We start from the raw sequence: 17,220 nt of genomic DNA on the forward strand, positions 1-17,220 counted from the left end.
TGTCCAATGAATAAAATCTTCATAAATGCGATGACTTAACAAATGAACACGACACTGCAATGTTTTAGGAAGGAAAAATAGAAAACATAATATTTCAAGAGAACCACTGGAAAAACAGAATCCAAAGCGAATCATGAGTTTTGTGTTTCTGCCATCTGGTGGGAGAATGTAAAACTTAGTCCCTATGCGGCTTTAAAAAAAACTGCCGTGGCTTAGCTTGGTTAAGCCTGGTGATTGCGAAGCAATAGTGTGTTATTCTCGGATCAGCTGGTAGTATGGCTGGTGGTAGTCTTGGGTTATGCTAGTGTTACGGCTTACAGTGAATTATCTAAGAGGAAGTCATCCGTCGAATCCGTGTATGCCGACAAACATTTCCCTCACCAGCGTGCCCATTACAAAATCTTCCAGTATCGATTGGCCGACGGTGCGGTAACACTCCATTTTCTCCGCGTCTTAAGATATGCCCACTCGGTGCTTGCAGTAGCGTTCGTTAAAGTACGGTAGCGTTACGCCGTAATAAATGTTGGGGTTATTGTCCCCGTCCAAAATGCGATACAGTTTTTTTTTTTTGTTGTTGTTGTCCTATGTGGCCGTGGCACATACCCACAGTGGGGGATTGGCCAAGAATCGGGCGGTTTAATTAGGTGCCTAAAAATAATAATGAAACAAGGGAGTTAACAATTTGGGCGTGTGAGCTTAAAAGTAAACGTTTTATGTCTGGAGAAAAAAAATAGATAATCAGATGAAAACCGGGTATAAGAAAATAATAATAATAATTACAATAACAATTAATAATAGATAAGAAATAAAAGAAAGCTATGGTAGGGAGGGAGAACGATCAATCTAACATGGAAAACGATTGGTTTCAATTAGGTAATTTTGGATCGCCAAGCAAACATTTCTGTGGCTGAACCCAACAATGGAGGCTCCAAAAGATAGGATCACAGGCACTGATAAAGTTAGACCAATAGAGCGAAGCGGCATTTCAAGTAGTCGTTTTCTTAGAATAGAAAACCGTCTGCAAGACAACAAGAAATGGTCGATTGTCTCCGCTTCGCCACAGAATGAGCATAATGGTGAGGGGACCAGACCAGGCCTGTGGAGGTAGAAGTTCAATGCAGGTATACGGCAGCGCAGCTTCGTGATGGACACTTCAATTTTCCGTGTTCGGCAAAAATCTCTGTTCCAAGGGTGTAGGAGATGTCCGTAATCCTCAGAGTTAGTAATTGCGGAGCCTGATACGGACTGTATAATGATACTCCTGCGAAATCTAGCTGCAGTAACGTAAGCAGTCAAAGGGCAGCAAGGAAGAATCGGGCCACTTATCGATGCCTTGGCTAGAGAGTCTGCAATTTCATTAATGATTAGTCCTTTATGGCCGGGCACCCAAATCAAACGCACGCTTCTCAAGTAACCAGGTACCAATGATTGAAATGTCCTCATCACGCGAGAATCACTAGAAGCAGTAAGGGATGAGCACAATGATAAAGAATCAGTGACTATCACGGCTGACGTAATTGATGGTCCTAATTTGCGTAATGCCAGCACCACGGCCATGAATTCAGCTAAAAAAATCGGTATGAAATCTGGCAGCCGAAGAGAAAATGTCCAATCGAGAATCGGGGAAAATATTCCTACACCTGACTTTTCTTCACATTGTGAAGCATCTGTTGCAATTACAACGTTTGTTTGAAGGTATTTCAGGTGATCTTGTAATATACCGTCGAGAATACGGTGTGGAAGTAATTTTGCATTATTAGGAAAGATGTCATCAAATTGAATATCCGTGGCAACAGCTCTGTCGGTAATAGGAAGTACATCGCATATGTGCACGCCCAAAGAGTCAAGTAATTGTTGCACGAATATAATTTGCGGTTTATGCAGTCGCGGCCAGATGACACCAAAGAACAACGCAGGTTGTGAAATAAAGATTATTTGGGTATGACGTAGTGGTGATTCGTAAATCTTTAAGAACGTCTGCACCGTCAAAAGCCGGAACCTGCACGAAAGTGGCGGAACACGGGATTCTAGATAAAGAATAGAATTTGCAACAAATTTAGGTAGACCTAAACACAGACGTAATGCCTCTCTTTCTAAGAGGATTAGAGGGCGGGACATGTAGGCTGGAGCTCCCGAGAAGAGCACGCAACCAAATTCTAATACAGGGCGAACGTACATACGGTATATCATTAGGAGTGTATCTCTTCTCAATCCTATTCGACGACTGCTCAGCCTACGCAATATGCCAATTGCACGGGTACCTTTCCCAGTCAACAGATCTATGTGTGAGCGCCAGTTGAGAGAGGCGTTATAAATAATTCCGAGGTATTTAACAGATTCCACCTGTGGTATGTCTTGAAGGTGGTAAGACAATGAAATGTGCACTATGTCACGTATCGGAAAAACGAGAACAGCACATTTGCTGGCATTGAGTGTGAAGTGACTAGCATCTAACCACCTCTCCAGATCATAAAGGTAAGTTTGCAGTCGTTGATATAGCGTGTGGATGTCGTTTGCAGATGCAAAAAACGCAATATCGTCTGCATAAACATAAGTAGTTATTTCTTGATGACAAGGTAGTGTGCTCATGAGAATATTAAAAAGTACCGGGGAAAGCACTGAGCCTTGCGGTACGCCTCTCGTTTGTTTGTGTTTAGAAGAAGAAACGCCGCTTTCGTAGCAATAGAATTCTCTTTCACCTAAGAATGACTGAATCCACGCTACTATATACCCAGGAATACCACAGGAAGTTAACCGATTGATCAATATAGTGTGCTCCACAGTGTCGTATGCTTTAGCGATATCGAGCGTCACTAAGGCAGCGTATTGCTTATGACGTCGAGCGAGTTGTATTCGGCTTTCTAAGTCGACGTGGGCATGCCAGATGGAGCAGCCGGCCCTGAAACCAATCTGACAGGGACTAAGAATGGAATTATCATTAATAAATTTCATGATGCGACGGTGAAGAAGCCTCTCAATAAATTTTACTACGTTTGATGTAAGCGCAATGGGCCTAATGTTCTCCAATACATACCTTCCTTCTTGTTTCTTAAGCATCAATATTACCTTGGCAAGCTTCCAGTGCAACGGAATCCAAGCATATTTAATTGAATAATTCACCAGGTCTAAAAGAACGTTAGGTGATTCCTGTAACAATATTTTTAACATTGCATTTGTGACGCCATCAGGGCCAGGGGCTGAATTCGGTAAACATAGTGCAGTCTCATTTAGTTCAGCTAAGGAAATTGGAGTGAAGCCATCCCAAGGACCTAATGTAGAATGAATAGCCGGAAGCCTGGCCGTAAATCGATTTTCTAAGCCTTCGGCAATCTCTTCTAGGGAGGCGCTCAGTTCCTGCGGGGTCAAAACAATTGAATCTAATGTTAAGGGTGTTGGTAGCACCTTCCTAGCACGAAGGAATGCAAATAAAGCACGCTTATTTTTTGAATTAGATAGATAATCGTAATGTCTAATATCGTATTCCTCTTTGGCTCTATTAACAGTACGCTTAAATACACCAGCATGAAACTGATAATTTTTCCAATTTGTCGGGCACTGATTATGCAGAAGCATTTTCCAAGCGGCCTTTCTTTTTCTATAGTCCCGCGTACACTCATTATTCCACCAACGACAAGCGGTGCCTTTAGCCGAAGGGATGACAAATTCAGCTTGCTTCCGGGAATCCTCTAGAATTGAGCAAATGGTTGAAGCGATTTCCTTATCATTGGCATTGGCAAGTTTCGAAACGGCAGAACGCAAGAAAGTCTTAAATTTCGTATGGTCCATAAATGTGCATGCCTGGTATTCTAAGGATGTTATTGGACAATTGATTTCAAATGACACAGGAAGATGATCACTGTTGGTTGCTGATTCAACCGCTACCCACGACAAAACCTTGATGCCAGCGCTACAAAATGTCAAATCTAACACTGAACGGAAGGGTCCTCTAACAAACGTTACTTGTCCTGTGTTCTGACATGAAAGGTGGCTATCAATCGTCCACTCCCATAGTCGCTTACCGCACACATCTGTTTTTTGCCCCCACGACACGTGATGCGAATTGAAATCCCCTACAAACAAAATTTCTTTTCTACAGGCAGCCACAGCCCTATCAAGTTGACGTGTACTTTGCACGCCGCTGGGGAAATAAGCATTTATAATTGAAAATGGATGGTATCCTGGGAGGCATAAATCTATGGCCAAAATTTCACAGTCGCAGTCCATGATTTGAAAAGAAATTTTTGCCTTGTGACAAATTTTACTGGAAACAAGTATCATTAATCCTCCACCTCGCGAGTCTCTATCTAACCGGAAGGACCGAAAACCTTTTAAATGAAAATTTTTCTCTGGTGAAAGCCACGTTTCCCGAAGAAGTAAGATATCTGGATTGAATTGAATAGATAGGCAAGATAAATCTGTTGAAGCTGAAAATATAGAACGACAGTTCCACTGCAGCACTTTCAACTGTCCAATGGTGTAGAACGCACAGCAGCGGCAACTGCCGCCTTTAGAATACTTTCTGTAAGCACAGGAGTTGGTTGACTCTTTTTTGATTTTGGTTTCATAGTTTTTGAAATTGGGGACCCCATACGTTTGGGAGCTCGAGTGTCAAGTTCCATGTCTGTGGCAATAACAGTGTCTGAATAAGAGGGCTCATCCTCGCGTCTTTGGACTACCGAAGTAGTGTCTGTGGAATATTCTGCAACTGTGGAAGGCGTCTCTACCTCGTTGCTAGGCGTTCGAGGTGTGGCGTTAGTTACTGGGCACTGCATTGGTGTCTTATTGGGCTGCAATATTTGCATCATGTGGCTGGAAATGATTTGTGCTAAGCAATCAGAGAGACTGGATATCAATTTGTCCATAGCTTTAGCCATTGCTTTTTCCACAGCAGAGTCAATTGCTTCTGAGAGGTTAAGATCCATGCTTGGAGTGTTGCGCGCTGTAACACCAGAGTATCCGAAGGCCCTGTCTTTGATAACTGAAATTGCATCTCTTCGGGAGCAACGACGGCGGTCGATTATTTCAAGAATTTGTATTTCTTGAGCGCGAGCTGAGCAGTTCGAATAGTCTGCTGGGTGTTCTACCCCACAGAGGCAGCACTTTTGAGATTGAGTAGAGCATTCACTTGAAGAATGACCATCCCCACAGGTGCGGCAACGCAAGCTAGACTTACATCCTCCTGCGCTGTGCCCGAATCTCCAACAATTCTTACACTGGATTGGACGTGACGCAAGCGGCTCTACACGGAACACAAGAGGCCACACCTTTATTTCAGATGGACATGATGTGCCCACAAACGTTGCAATAACAGATTCTGTCGGAACCCTCTCGTTATTGGCCAGTCGATTGCAACGGTAGATGGCAATGACGCCTGCAGCGGATAGCTTGTCCAGGGTTTCAGTAGGACTTAATCGGGAGTCTACGCCCCGTACAAGATCCTTGGTGCACGCAAGGTGAGGCGGAATAAAAGCACTCACCGGGGTGGAAGCGAATGAAGTGCATTTCAAGAGGTCTTCTACACAGGTCTGGTCGGGTGAACGACACACTATACCTCCCCGTCCGAACGCTCGCACATCAGTGATGGTCTGGAAGTGGTTGGACGTGGCCTTAAGTGCCTTCTGGACAGCCTGTGGATTCGTGATCCTGATGGAACCTCCATTGGTAGGCACAAGCGCCACAGGAATGGTGCTGACGCCACTGCGAAAAAATAAATCTATGGGCAATTCATTAGGTGGCAGGGATGCTGACCAGGCGGATCGCGCCTGGCCAGGAGAACTGGTCGACATCAGCTCAAGACGCCTGACGCAAGGAATGCCAATCAACCAGGAACTAAAATATGGTTATTGAGACACCTTAAACCACCCGATACTCAGCCAAAACACCACTGCAGGTCAACGAAACGGTCGCTCTGTCGAGGCCAGCAGGGACCAGGGACCAGCCGAGCCTCGAATGAACGCGAACGTTGACGTCCGAACGTGACGGCTTCTTCCCAGTTTGTTGTACGTCTCCTCGTCGTCGTCACGATGCTGTTTCCACAGAGGAGGTTGCACGTTGTCGCCGAGCTGCATACTGGGCACGCCGCTTAGAAAGTCGTTCTCCTCGTTCTTCTTCTGTCTCCGTAGCTCGCTGATGCTTCCTCTTTGCATTCTGCCGAGCTGCCTTGTTCGTAGGCACCATCGTAACATCTGGCTGTATGACTGCCTTGGCGGGAGGAGTGAGTGAGTGAGTGAGTGTCAACTTTATTATTAGAAGGGGTAAGGGATAAGGGAGGCTAAGCTACGTAGGCTTCCAGGTTGTCCTTCACGATGGAGTCTTCAGCTCGTGCCAGGACCCGTGTTTGGATGTCTCGGTCGGTGCTGGAGAGAAGGGCCTCCCATTGTTCGTCGGAGGGGGGTGGCGAGACGAGGTCGGCGGGCGGGGGGTATTCCGGGCAGCCCCAGAGGATGTGGTTTAAGGAGGCAACGTCGCCGCACAGGCAGCAGCGTGGATCAATGACACCAGGGTGGATGTGCGAATACACTAGGGGGCACGGAAAGGTGCGGGTCTGGAGGCGACGCCAGGCGATCTCGGACCGCTTGGGAAGACTGCCATGTGGGGGTGGGTAGGCGTACCGTTCGAGGCGATAGTGCTGGGTAATGTCGTGGCGAGAGGAGCGGAGTGTTTTATACAGCTGGTGTGGCGTCACTCTGACCGCAGCGCCCCTGGTGAGAGGAGCGGGAGTTAGGCCGCCGTTGGTGGCTACCGCCTCGCCTCGCGACGGCGTGAGATGGGACCCCGTTTTTACACAGCTGGTGTGACGTCACACCGACCGTAGCGCCCCTGGTGAGAGGAGCGGGAGTTAAGCCGCCGTTGGTGGCTACCGCCTCGCCTCGCGACGGCGTGAGATGGGGCCCCGTTCTTACACAGCTGGTGTGACGTCACTCTAGGTCACGTGGTGTGACGTCACGCAGCGAGGTCACGCTAAAAGTCAATGGTGCCTACCAGCGCCTCGGCATGGAACGGGCTGAAGTGCGACCTAAAGTAGTATTGCTTCGCAATAAAAACTGCGCCGCCGAAAAACCAGAACCGAAAGCAAATGTTGGGTTTTGTGTTTCTGCCATCTAGTGAGAGACTACAAAAGTAGGTCCTAAGCGGCTTAAAAAAGCACGAAGCGGGAATCGAACCGCGGCCACCGCGGCGCGGCAGTAAAGGTTTGCGCGACTCTACCACTCGGCCACGGCTTCCCAGGCTTCACCAAGTGGTATGCTCATGGTTTTATAGATACCACGTGAATTTTCACGACAGTGTTACAAAAAACGCTTTTGGGAACAGTGTTACGCCATGTGTGGAGAATCGAGATAGGCATCAATCGAAAGCTGAGTCTCCGGACTACATACGCTGCACTGGGTATTACGATAGACGCCGTAGTTTAATCGCAAGTGCCGTTCTTGCCTCTAAAATCGAGTACAAATTTTCGTCGTTTCCATAGGCTTCCATTGCTAAATCTTTAACCGCTATGGGAACAAAATTCTTACGTGCCATAGCGTGATCACTGCATTTGGCTCGTGTGGATCGTCTTCCAGAACACGTCTGTCACCTGCCTTTTTCGATAATCGACCTGCAGCTTTTGTTATTCGCGAAAAACCCGCTCGTTCCATTGAAAACGCGCTAGCTTCGTGCCGGGGCCGCTTGGGGCGCTAGTTGGTACGTGTCCACTAAAGCTGGTCCGCTATCTTGCACACGTTCGAAAAGCCGACGTTCGATTTCGCCTCGCGCAATTGTCGAGGCTGCGCTGATATCGCAGCCTAGGCCAATCTAGTCCAATTGCGTGAGGCGAAATCGAACGTCGGCTTTTCGAACGTGTACAAGATAGCGGCCCTGAATATGCGCAGCAGACGACGGAAGCGAGAAGCGTTTTCGACGGAATAATCATGCGCTTTGAGCTGGCTGCTTTATTTTTACAGCGGAGGAAAAACTGTTTTGCTTTACCGAGAACCTTATGTCAGCGCCTTCATTTCAGTTTCTTAGGCCAAACGTCAAGTTGGCGTCACGTTACGAAAGCAAAATGGGGCCATCAGCGCCATTTTATTCGCGTCGCGCTACGTCACGCATCGAAGAAAATGGCGGAATGTCCAGAATAGCGCCCCAGGAGTTCGCCGCAAAAAAGGGATGAAAATATAATTTTTAAATTACCTCAATGACTGCCCAATGAGATGATCATCTCGTCCCGTGGAAGTGAACGGTGTTGCGTACTCCAGGGCCGGTATTTTGTAGCGATGCCTTTTCCGATTCTATGCTTTTTCAGGCTTTTCGTGCTTGGCCAGTGGTCAGAGTGACGGTCTGCCCACATTATCAACGGGATCAGGCGGCCGTGTGTGCTGGATGATAAGAATAGCATAGAATGAGGCATAAGGCATCGCTACAAAATAGCGGCCCAGGGTAGCGTATCGTACTGCTGCAGAGAAGTAGCGGCGCCTGCCTATCGAAGCTCGACCGACGTTACTTATTGGGTAGCGTGGCCTTGTCGGCGGGCTGCAGGCATCCGGTAGACCATGGCGACCAAGCAAGGGCGAAACGATTTCTAGTGCGCAACTTGCACGGTTTATTCAAAGGTAGATGAAAGAAAATGAAAAGAGCATGAAGTGTTTAAAAGTACATTTCGGAGCGCCTTAAATAGGCTCTCTAGAATCGTGGACGGGATCTTGCTTCCGTCGATGTCACGTGACCGGCACAGAAAGACGGCCCCTCCTCCTGTGGTTATACCGAGCCTGCTGAAAGGAAGAGGTCGTCCCACCTCCTGGAATTGTAGACGCCTGTCCGCCTCTTCTGCGCGTTGCGGGTTCGTGGAAGTTCTCTTCTAGGTCCAATTCGAGGAAAGGGCCTCAGTAAACTCGCACACACACACAGACACAAAAGAGGCCTGTACACTGCGGGGCTTCCGACAGACAGGTAGACACTCGAAACGGTCATGGCGAATGAGGAAGTCACGCTTCATTTCGACGAGGCCTGGTGGAAGAAGGTCGGGTGAAAGTTCTCTTGTGCACGAGGTGCGGGAAGCCCACCATCGCAGGAGAAGTCACGCCTCATTTCGACGAAGATGGTCGGATGAAATTCCTTTCGCCACGTGGTGTCAGACTCCAACCCTAACAACGGGCGAGGACAGGCAGCCAGGTGACAACATCGGCTCGTTGTTAGACAGCAGCCCATCTCTGGCATCCCGTTGGCTCGGGAATGATATCGGTGCGCGGGGCCGGTTTTGCGAACGCTCATAGCGCAAATGGACTATGGCTTTTTGTGTTTATTTATTTATTTATTTATTCGGTATACCTACATCGCCTGCACGGCATTATCGTAGGGGGTTAAAATACAGGTGGTCACAATGGAAATATATTCAGCAACATCAAAAGAATACATCAGTAAATACAACTTTGTTTAAGCACTGAACTTCGCAAAAGCGGAAGACAAACTAACAAAGTACGAAACAAAGTAAGTAACAAAGTTACTAACGAAGTAACTAACAAAAAAAGAAGTAGCGTATGTGTAGAGATGAATAACAGAACAATCAAAGAACATGGCTCTCAATAGCATTTTCAATACTAGACGCTGCGATCACTTCATTAGGGAGCTCATTCCAATCGTTGATCGTGTGAGGAAAAAATGAATACTTAAACACATTGGTACGGCACTGATAAGCACTGATAATATGTTCAGGAATGCCTAGGAATGATAATTTTAAGCAAAGTAGATTGTGCGAGACGACATCAAATGCTTTCCGCAGATCAAGAAAGAGTGCATCAATTTGTTCACCATGGTCCAGACCGAGTGAAATGTCGTGAGTGAATTGGGCTAGTTGTGTTACGCACGAAAAACCAGAGCGAAACCCATGCTGAACCGTTTACATAGTTTACATAGTCGGTCTCATTTCTTTTTTCTTTTCGATTACTTTTTTTACTTCGTTGCACATTATGCAAATAGTTTCCTTTCTCCGATTGTACCATTCCTCTTTCTGTCCCTTAGAAACAATGGGTAGCTTTAGATTTTTCGCACCCAAACGTGCTTTGGGTACCCAAATCATCCTTTGTGCACCCAAAGCGCTGCGCGCTGATTGCGTTCTTTAGTACCCCTTTTGCTTTATTTTGTATACCTTTCTTGCATTATTTTTGTAAATCCGGTGGTTTGCGTCCCTAAACTATGAGTGCGCAAAACCTGAGACTCCCTAGTAGTGCTTCCCGTCCCCCCTTTTCAACCCCACCTCCAGTGCTGACAGCCGTTCACATATACGCAGCTATAGACAGAGTGCGGTCAGCGGTAACTTCCCTGCTTTCGTTCTCTTCACTATGGTGAAGGCAAAAAGATCACGTACTCATGACGCCTCACGAGTACGTCATGTACTAGTGCTGCCAATGTTTACGAGGGGTGGCGCTGGCTAACACTCCCAGGCGATCGGAGGATTGGTGGAAGAAAAGTAGGGAAACGACAAAAAACGGAGACGTACAAAAGCAGAGTTCGCAATAGGGGATCAGAAAATTTGGGTGTGGTAGTTCATAGGGTTTTTTTCTTTTTTTATTGTTTAACCTAGGTAGGACATGAGGCAGTATAATAGCAAGAGCTTAGTGGCGCAACCCACCGCCCCGTTCCAAAGGGGACGCTCATAACATCCATCCATCCATACACCGTCCATTGTCCTTAGCATTTACGTGTGCGACAAAGGTATGGCGATGCGAAAGGCAAACATCGGCCACTCACCCTTCCAAAGTAGCTGACGCCGGTCGGCCTCGTGGCTGCCGTTGAGCGGTGTAGCGGGCGTTATCTGGCTTCGAATCTTACAACTGCCCATCCATTGTTGTGACTTCAGGTTGGAGGACGAGGGACGGACTCTTTCCGCAGACGAAGAAGAAAGGAAAAACTTTATACAATATTTACAGATAGGCGATGATAGCGTACATGTTGCTGCAAGAGCGCATCAGACCGACTGGGCGGCAGGAGGTGACTCTCTCCCTTCACAATGGGCCGGTTCTCGCTTAAATCCCTTTGGCGACTCTGTTGTGTCGCCAACGGCAGGCGGCGGAGGCCCGGCGTTCGGAGAGCGCGCGGCGAGAGCCGCCAACGCCGACACGAGAGAGGGAGGCGGAGAGACGACCGCTCATGATCAAATCACACGGACTGGACCGGCAAGAGACCCTTTAATGCACGAAGACTTCCCTGCCAGACGTCGCCACCTCATTGGTCGAAGCCAAACACGTGACCGAAAGAGCTGCGCCATCTAGCCAAACTAGACCACAACATAATTTAGCAGTTAACGTGAGGGAGACACTATACCACACTCAGAGGGAGACACTATACCACATCATCCCCCTCTGGAAAAGAGTGACTATTTAGTGAAACGCACACTCGAAGCACACAAGAATCATTTTTGTCCGTCCCCCCAAGTTCACACACAGGCGCACCAGTCTTTGGAGGCACAAGAATACAGACAGTAGTTGACGCACCATTGTCCAGGCGCTTCCAGTCCGTAATCCTTTCACAAAGAAATATTCATTTGTCACACTGCGCTGCAGACAATTCAATACACAACTCGATCTGCAACACAGGGTACAAGTTTCACTGCACTACACCTTAAGAGAAATACATTGTACATCTGTATTAAACCAGGGAACATATGACACTATCTCTGTAATGCCCTGGCGAGGCCCTTAGCCGTGGCACCGCAGGGAAGGCACTACGTCCTAGACTTAAGAAATAAAATCACCAAGCCATGGAGGCAGCTTCTTGCTGCGGTGAAGACGTGTGCGTACCTCAGACGAACTTTGGTGGTTGCGACGCGTATCAGTCGACTTTGACGGCCCAGTCGCCCCACTATTGTTTCCCTACCCCTGGTTTGACATCTGAATGTTGGTGTCGCACAAAGCTGAAGAGACTTGCCCAGGAAGCTCCTCTCGACGTCCCAACAAGTACGGGGAGGCTACCGATTCCCCCATGGAATCAGAGACGACTGCTGACTGTGTAAACTCGGAAGTGATACAGTCAGACGAGCTACGTAGCTGCTCCTTATTACTATAAAGAGACGATGTAGCTGTAGACAAGTCATCGGGATGACTATTCAAGTTTAAATATGCGTACAAAAAGTCTTTATCACTTTTACAGAATGTTCTATCTTCTGCATCCTTTACTACTAAGGTTAAATTAGACGCATTACCCGTCTTCTCATCACTGAGTAAAAAAGTAGGTAGTTCTATCTTGGCTTTAACTGTACGAGGTTTACTGTACTTAAAACATCCTTTCCTGTTAAGCCTTATTTTGACGGTGTCTCCCACCTTAATACGAGTTGCCTGAGCACTTCTACGCTTGTCTACACACTGTTTAGTTTGCCAATGTTTCTGCGAGACCTTTTCTCGAACTTGAGGCAGAAAACTGTGCCGTTCTGCTACATGATTGCGCAACCTAAAGTTACTAATATCTATATTTGAACGAGGTTGACTACCATGAAGTAGGAAAGCTGGGGAGAGACCCGTTGTAGCATATGTGGCGTAATCCTATAGGAGCCTAAGAATTCTGTAATGCTTTTCGAAGCATCTCGACCTTCAAGCCTGGCTACCTGCAAATGTTCCTTAATGACTCGGTTGAACCTTTCTATTTGACCGTTTCCCTGAGGATAATAGTTCGAGGAGAAAAAATGAGCAGTTCCCTTTTCCTTTAGGTAATCCTGGAATTATTTTGAGACAAACTGCGAACCATTGTGCGTAACTATAGAATCTGGTAACCCTTCACGTCTGAAAGCCTAGTCAAGAAGCTTGCAATGACATCATCTGTAGAGATGCAATTAGAACCACGTACTTCTGGCCACTTTCAGTAATAACCAACTAAAGTGACTAGATACCTAGGGTAGGACATGTTTAATGGACCATGTTTAATAGTCTCTACATGCGGCGCCGAGACCCCGCATGCGGAGACCCCTCGAGAGCAAGGCCGAAAGGCTAGCTTCCTTTGTGTGCATTCCGTATGGCCGCGGTGTATCAGACGCAGTGCGCAAGGCTTTACGGCATTTGGGTGTTCGAACTGTGTTCAAACCCTCGTGCACATTGGCAAACGTGTTCCCGAAGCCAAAGGACCGCACACCTCTGGACGAACACAGTGGTGTCGTCTACAAGGTCGACTGCTCGAACTGTGGTGCCAGCTACATTGGCGAGACGGGGCGGCGACGTCGCACTCGACTCAAGGAACACTTAAAGGGAATCTGAAGAGTCTGTCGAATTCAATAAGACGCTCATATATGGATGCGGGAACCTTATAAACCATGAAGGTAAAATTTGGGGGGGGGGATTTTTCACTTAGGAGCGACGCAATTGTCGATTCAAATTGCGCTGTAGCTCCGCCCCCCGTCGAGCGCCGCGCGCTGCGGCTGACGCTGACGATGCGAGCGGAGACCGGAAACCGCGGCTTAGTGACGTCAACACTGGTGTTCCGTTCCTTCGCAGTCTCCGCGACCGTGCCTGACCGTGCTTATTTCTGCGTGCGTGCCGTCCTAATCAGCTTCGCTCGACCCTACATTCCTTTATTTGTGTGTATATAGGAGTGGAAGTTGACGTGCGCAGCATCAATTGAACTTGTAAGCCGATCATGCCGGCGTTCTGTGCAGCCTACGCTTGCACGAAAACCAGCGGCCGTGACGATGTTCCGATGTTCCATTAGTTCCTGCAAGACAAGAAGCTTTCAGCTAAGTGGGAGGCTGCTAAGAAGCGAAACAACTTCAAGCGCTCAAGAACAACAGTGGTGTGCTCTAACCACTTCCGTGACGATTACTACCGGAGTTTATCAATAATGCATGCTTTGGGTTCTCCTAAAAAAAATTGTTAGCACGCTGAACGGGAGGTGCATGTTTACCGCCCACCCTTGACGCAGGTTTCATCGCCAAGCGCCGCGAATTTTCTATTCGCAAGTGTGTTGTGAAACAGCCTGCATGCAGCTACCATAACGCAGTGCAAGCGTAAAGTTTGCATGTGTTGGAAAGCCTGCTCACGCCAAGACGCTGTGCTCCCCCTTCTCTCGCACACATAAGAAACCGAGCATCTCACGTAGCCGGCGGAATTCGCCGGTTACGAGTAGCGTGCGGATGGCGCGCTGATGAAGGTTCTATACTACACGTGCTACAACAGCCGGTAAACTTTTCCCCCGTTTAAACCGTGTGTGTAGATTGCCGACAGCTTTGGGGCAGCGCACAAATGCTGAAGATCGCATCACCGCTTACGTTCTACGAGGAGGCATGCAGGAACATAACACTACAGTTGTTTGCCCGGAAACGTACTCACTGGAACGCTGAATGCAGCTTAGCAAAAAACGTACTCGCCAAAGAACATTTCCAACACAAGGAGATGCTAACACTTTGCCTTCGTTCGCGTGGGAAGCAGTGCTTGCACCAGCATTTGTTGCTTCTTGGAGAGGCCGGCTCTTCGCAATCGGCCCGTACATGTAGTATGTACAAGTATGTACGTACGTGTAGTATGTACAAGTATAAACCCCTTACAAGTGATCTTGCACGCGACAGCGACAGCGACAGCGCTACAAGCGAGGCGATGGCTGTCGCGTTCACTCGTCGTCTGCAAGCCGAACTCCACGCGAGCGACGGCTTTGAGCGACGACTTCCCGGTAAGAGGGCAGCAAAATACGCGCCGAAACTAACGTGACGCATGCTTTATCAATTTAAGTTGATGTATTTTACTGAAAAAGGAGCACAAAATATTTCTGAAGGTCTTGCACTAGGTTCTTGCACGTGTAAAATTCAATAGTTTGCTCGTTCGGTGCGACAAACAGTAGTATTTGAGTTATGTACATCCAGTTTCGACTTCGCACAATTGGCTAGTCGCTCATAGCATTTCCGGGCGACGAGCGACGACTTCTAGATTTCTAGAAACGAGCGATCGAGCGACAACACCAAGCGATTTGTTCAAGCGACGGCCCGTTTTGTCGCTCGAAGCCGTCGCCCATCACCGTCGCGCGCAAAATCGCTCTCGTAGAGTTTGGACTTAACGCCGAACTCCTCAGGGAAACGCAAGCTCTCGAAAATTTCCATGACCGTCTCAGCAAAACACCACCAAACTACTTTGCACCGTGCTTCGTGTGTAGCGGCAGCAGTCGGTCCGGACCAACACCATTGTTGACGTCACGAGGCGCCCGACCAATCACAGGCGGAAACGAGGCGCGCGAGCTGGGCATGTCTGCTGCTGCACTTTTCGTCGAAATAAAATATCTTTGCGCTTTCTTTCGCTCAATTTCGATGCGATATTCGAATTCAGAGGGCTGGAAACCACGGCGTACTGCTCTTCACTCATTTTTTCTGGAAAAGCTTTCAGCTTCCCTTTAAGGGATGCTACGAAAGCCACCCATGCCAGACGTGCCAATAAGGAATTGGTGGATTATTATTTAACAAAGGGACACATGTTCGATTCTGATAATGTAACCACGTTAGCACGGGAACCGTTGGCGTAGCTAGGTCGTCTGGCACCCGGGGCCCATAGGTCTTGTCACCCCTCCCTCCCGTGCCCGGCTGTAGTCGAGGAAGGCGAGGATATCGACAATTTCCGGGTGTAAGCACCAGTACAGCCGTCTTAGATACCCTGCACGTCCCCCGGGTCCCCCTCTCCTTCGCTTTTTTTTCCCCAGAGATCGCGAATGCAGCAGGTATTGGCGGCGAGGATAGAGTTACTGTATATACTACCAAAGGTAGCAGAGTTCCGCGTCTGTTTTATCACGCCGCTAGCGCCTTTATTGGCAGAACGTCATCACGTGGTAGGCAAGCAACCATGCATTGCAGAGAAGCAGATGCCCGGGCCAATTTTTTTATTTCCCGACGCCGCCGCTGCAGCGAACTGGATTCACGCAAGTTATCGCCAGTCAAATTCAAAGTGAATCCGGCCGATTTTGGCGTTCGCTGTTCGCGTCCGGGTTAGCTGCGGAGCAACAACACAACGTGCGCAGCGCGTCTAAAGGCGCGTTTATAGTCCGACGTAACGCCCGCGCGCGCGCGCGCGCGCGCACGCTACGTCACGTCGGCGAAAACGACCCCTCTATAGTCGGGCGCACCGGCGCAGCCAACGTAACCGGCGGCTTCCAACGCGCCCCGACGTGCCCGGCGCCGATATGGCTCCTGAGCCATTCGCGCGTCGAAGTCGGCGGAACTCTGGCACCACAATGCATTGCGCGCGAAGAAAAAGGCGCCAACACAACTCCGCAGACGGCTTTTGCGGACGGCGCGCGACTTGGCGAACCTTCTGCGCATGCTCCGAAGATAGCAGCCTACGGCGCGCGCGTTGAAGTATAGAGGGGATGGCATCTCGGCTGGCGCAGCGCAACCGACGCAGCGTGACTGACCGCGAACGACGCTCGCCCGCGCGCCGATAACGTCGGACTATAAACGGGCCTTTACAGTTGGTTCATCGCAGTGTCCTCGCAGTCCCATCGGGATGATATAACGACCGGGTGCTCTGCTCCCGACAGCACGAATCGCTCTGAAAGCGGAAAAGCTTTTTATTCGATCCAATTCAATCCCATGCACCACACTGCTTTCACAGAACTGTCATAAAAAAGCCAGCTCACATTTTCATGATAATGCACTGCGTGGGTTGTTGCTTCTGAACATAAAAGAGGTTACACTACCAAGTAAAGATATTTCATCTACTACTGCTTATGTGAAGCAGGATGCACGAGAAATTCATGTCGTTATTTCCCAGGTGAAAATTTCCAACTGGAATCCAACTGGTTTCAGCTGGGACCAACTGGTCTCAGCTAGAAACCAACTGGTCCCAGTTGCACACCTACTGGTCCCAGTTGCACGCCAACTGGTTAACAACTGGACCTAGTTGGGATCCAACTGGAAATCTGACCAGTTGTACTGGGATCAACTGGTTCCAGTTGCACTCCAACTGGAACCATCACCAGTTGTACTGGGATCAACTGGTTCTAGTTGCGTTCCAACTGGAACTTTGACCAGTTGTATCAGTAGCAACTGGTTCCAGCTAAACTGAAAGCAAGTAACATGCAGTGCTTGCAAAGACAGGAGCAGCTATTCTTACTTATACTGAGTAATTCAGTTTTGAAAGTGAACTTAAACCTATATGGAAGGTTTAACCTATTTGTGTATGGCTGGTCGCTATAAACACAGGTGGACTTATTAAAGCATGGCATGCCATCTGAGCTTTCAAATGGAAATGAATATTCATTCACTTAGGAGACACCAAAACTGCATGC

The sequence above is a fragment of the Dermacentor andersoni genome, chromosome 10 (genome assembly GCF_023375885.2).
Source record: "Dermacentor andersoni chromosome 10, qqDerAnde1_hic_scaffold, whole genome shotgun sequence".
NCBI lineage: Eukaryota > Metazoa > Arthropoda > Arachnida > Ixodida > Ixodidae > Dermacentor > Dermacentor andersoni.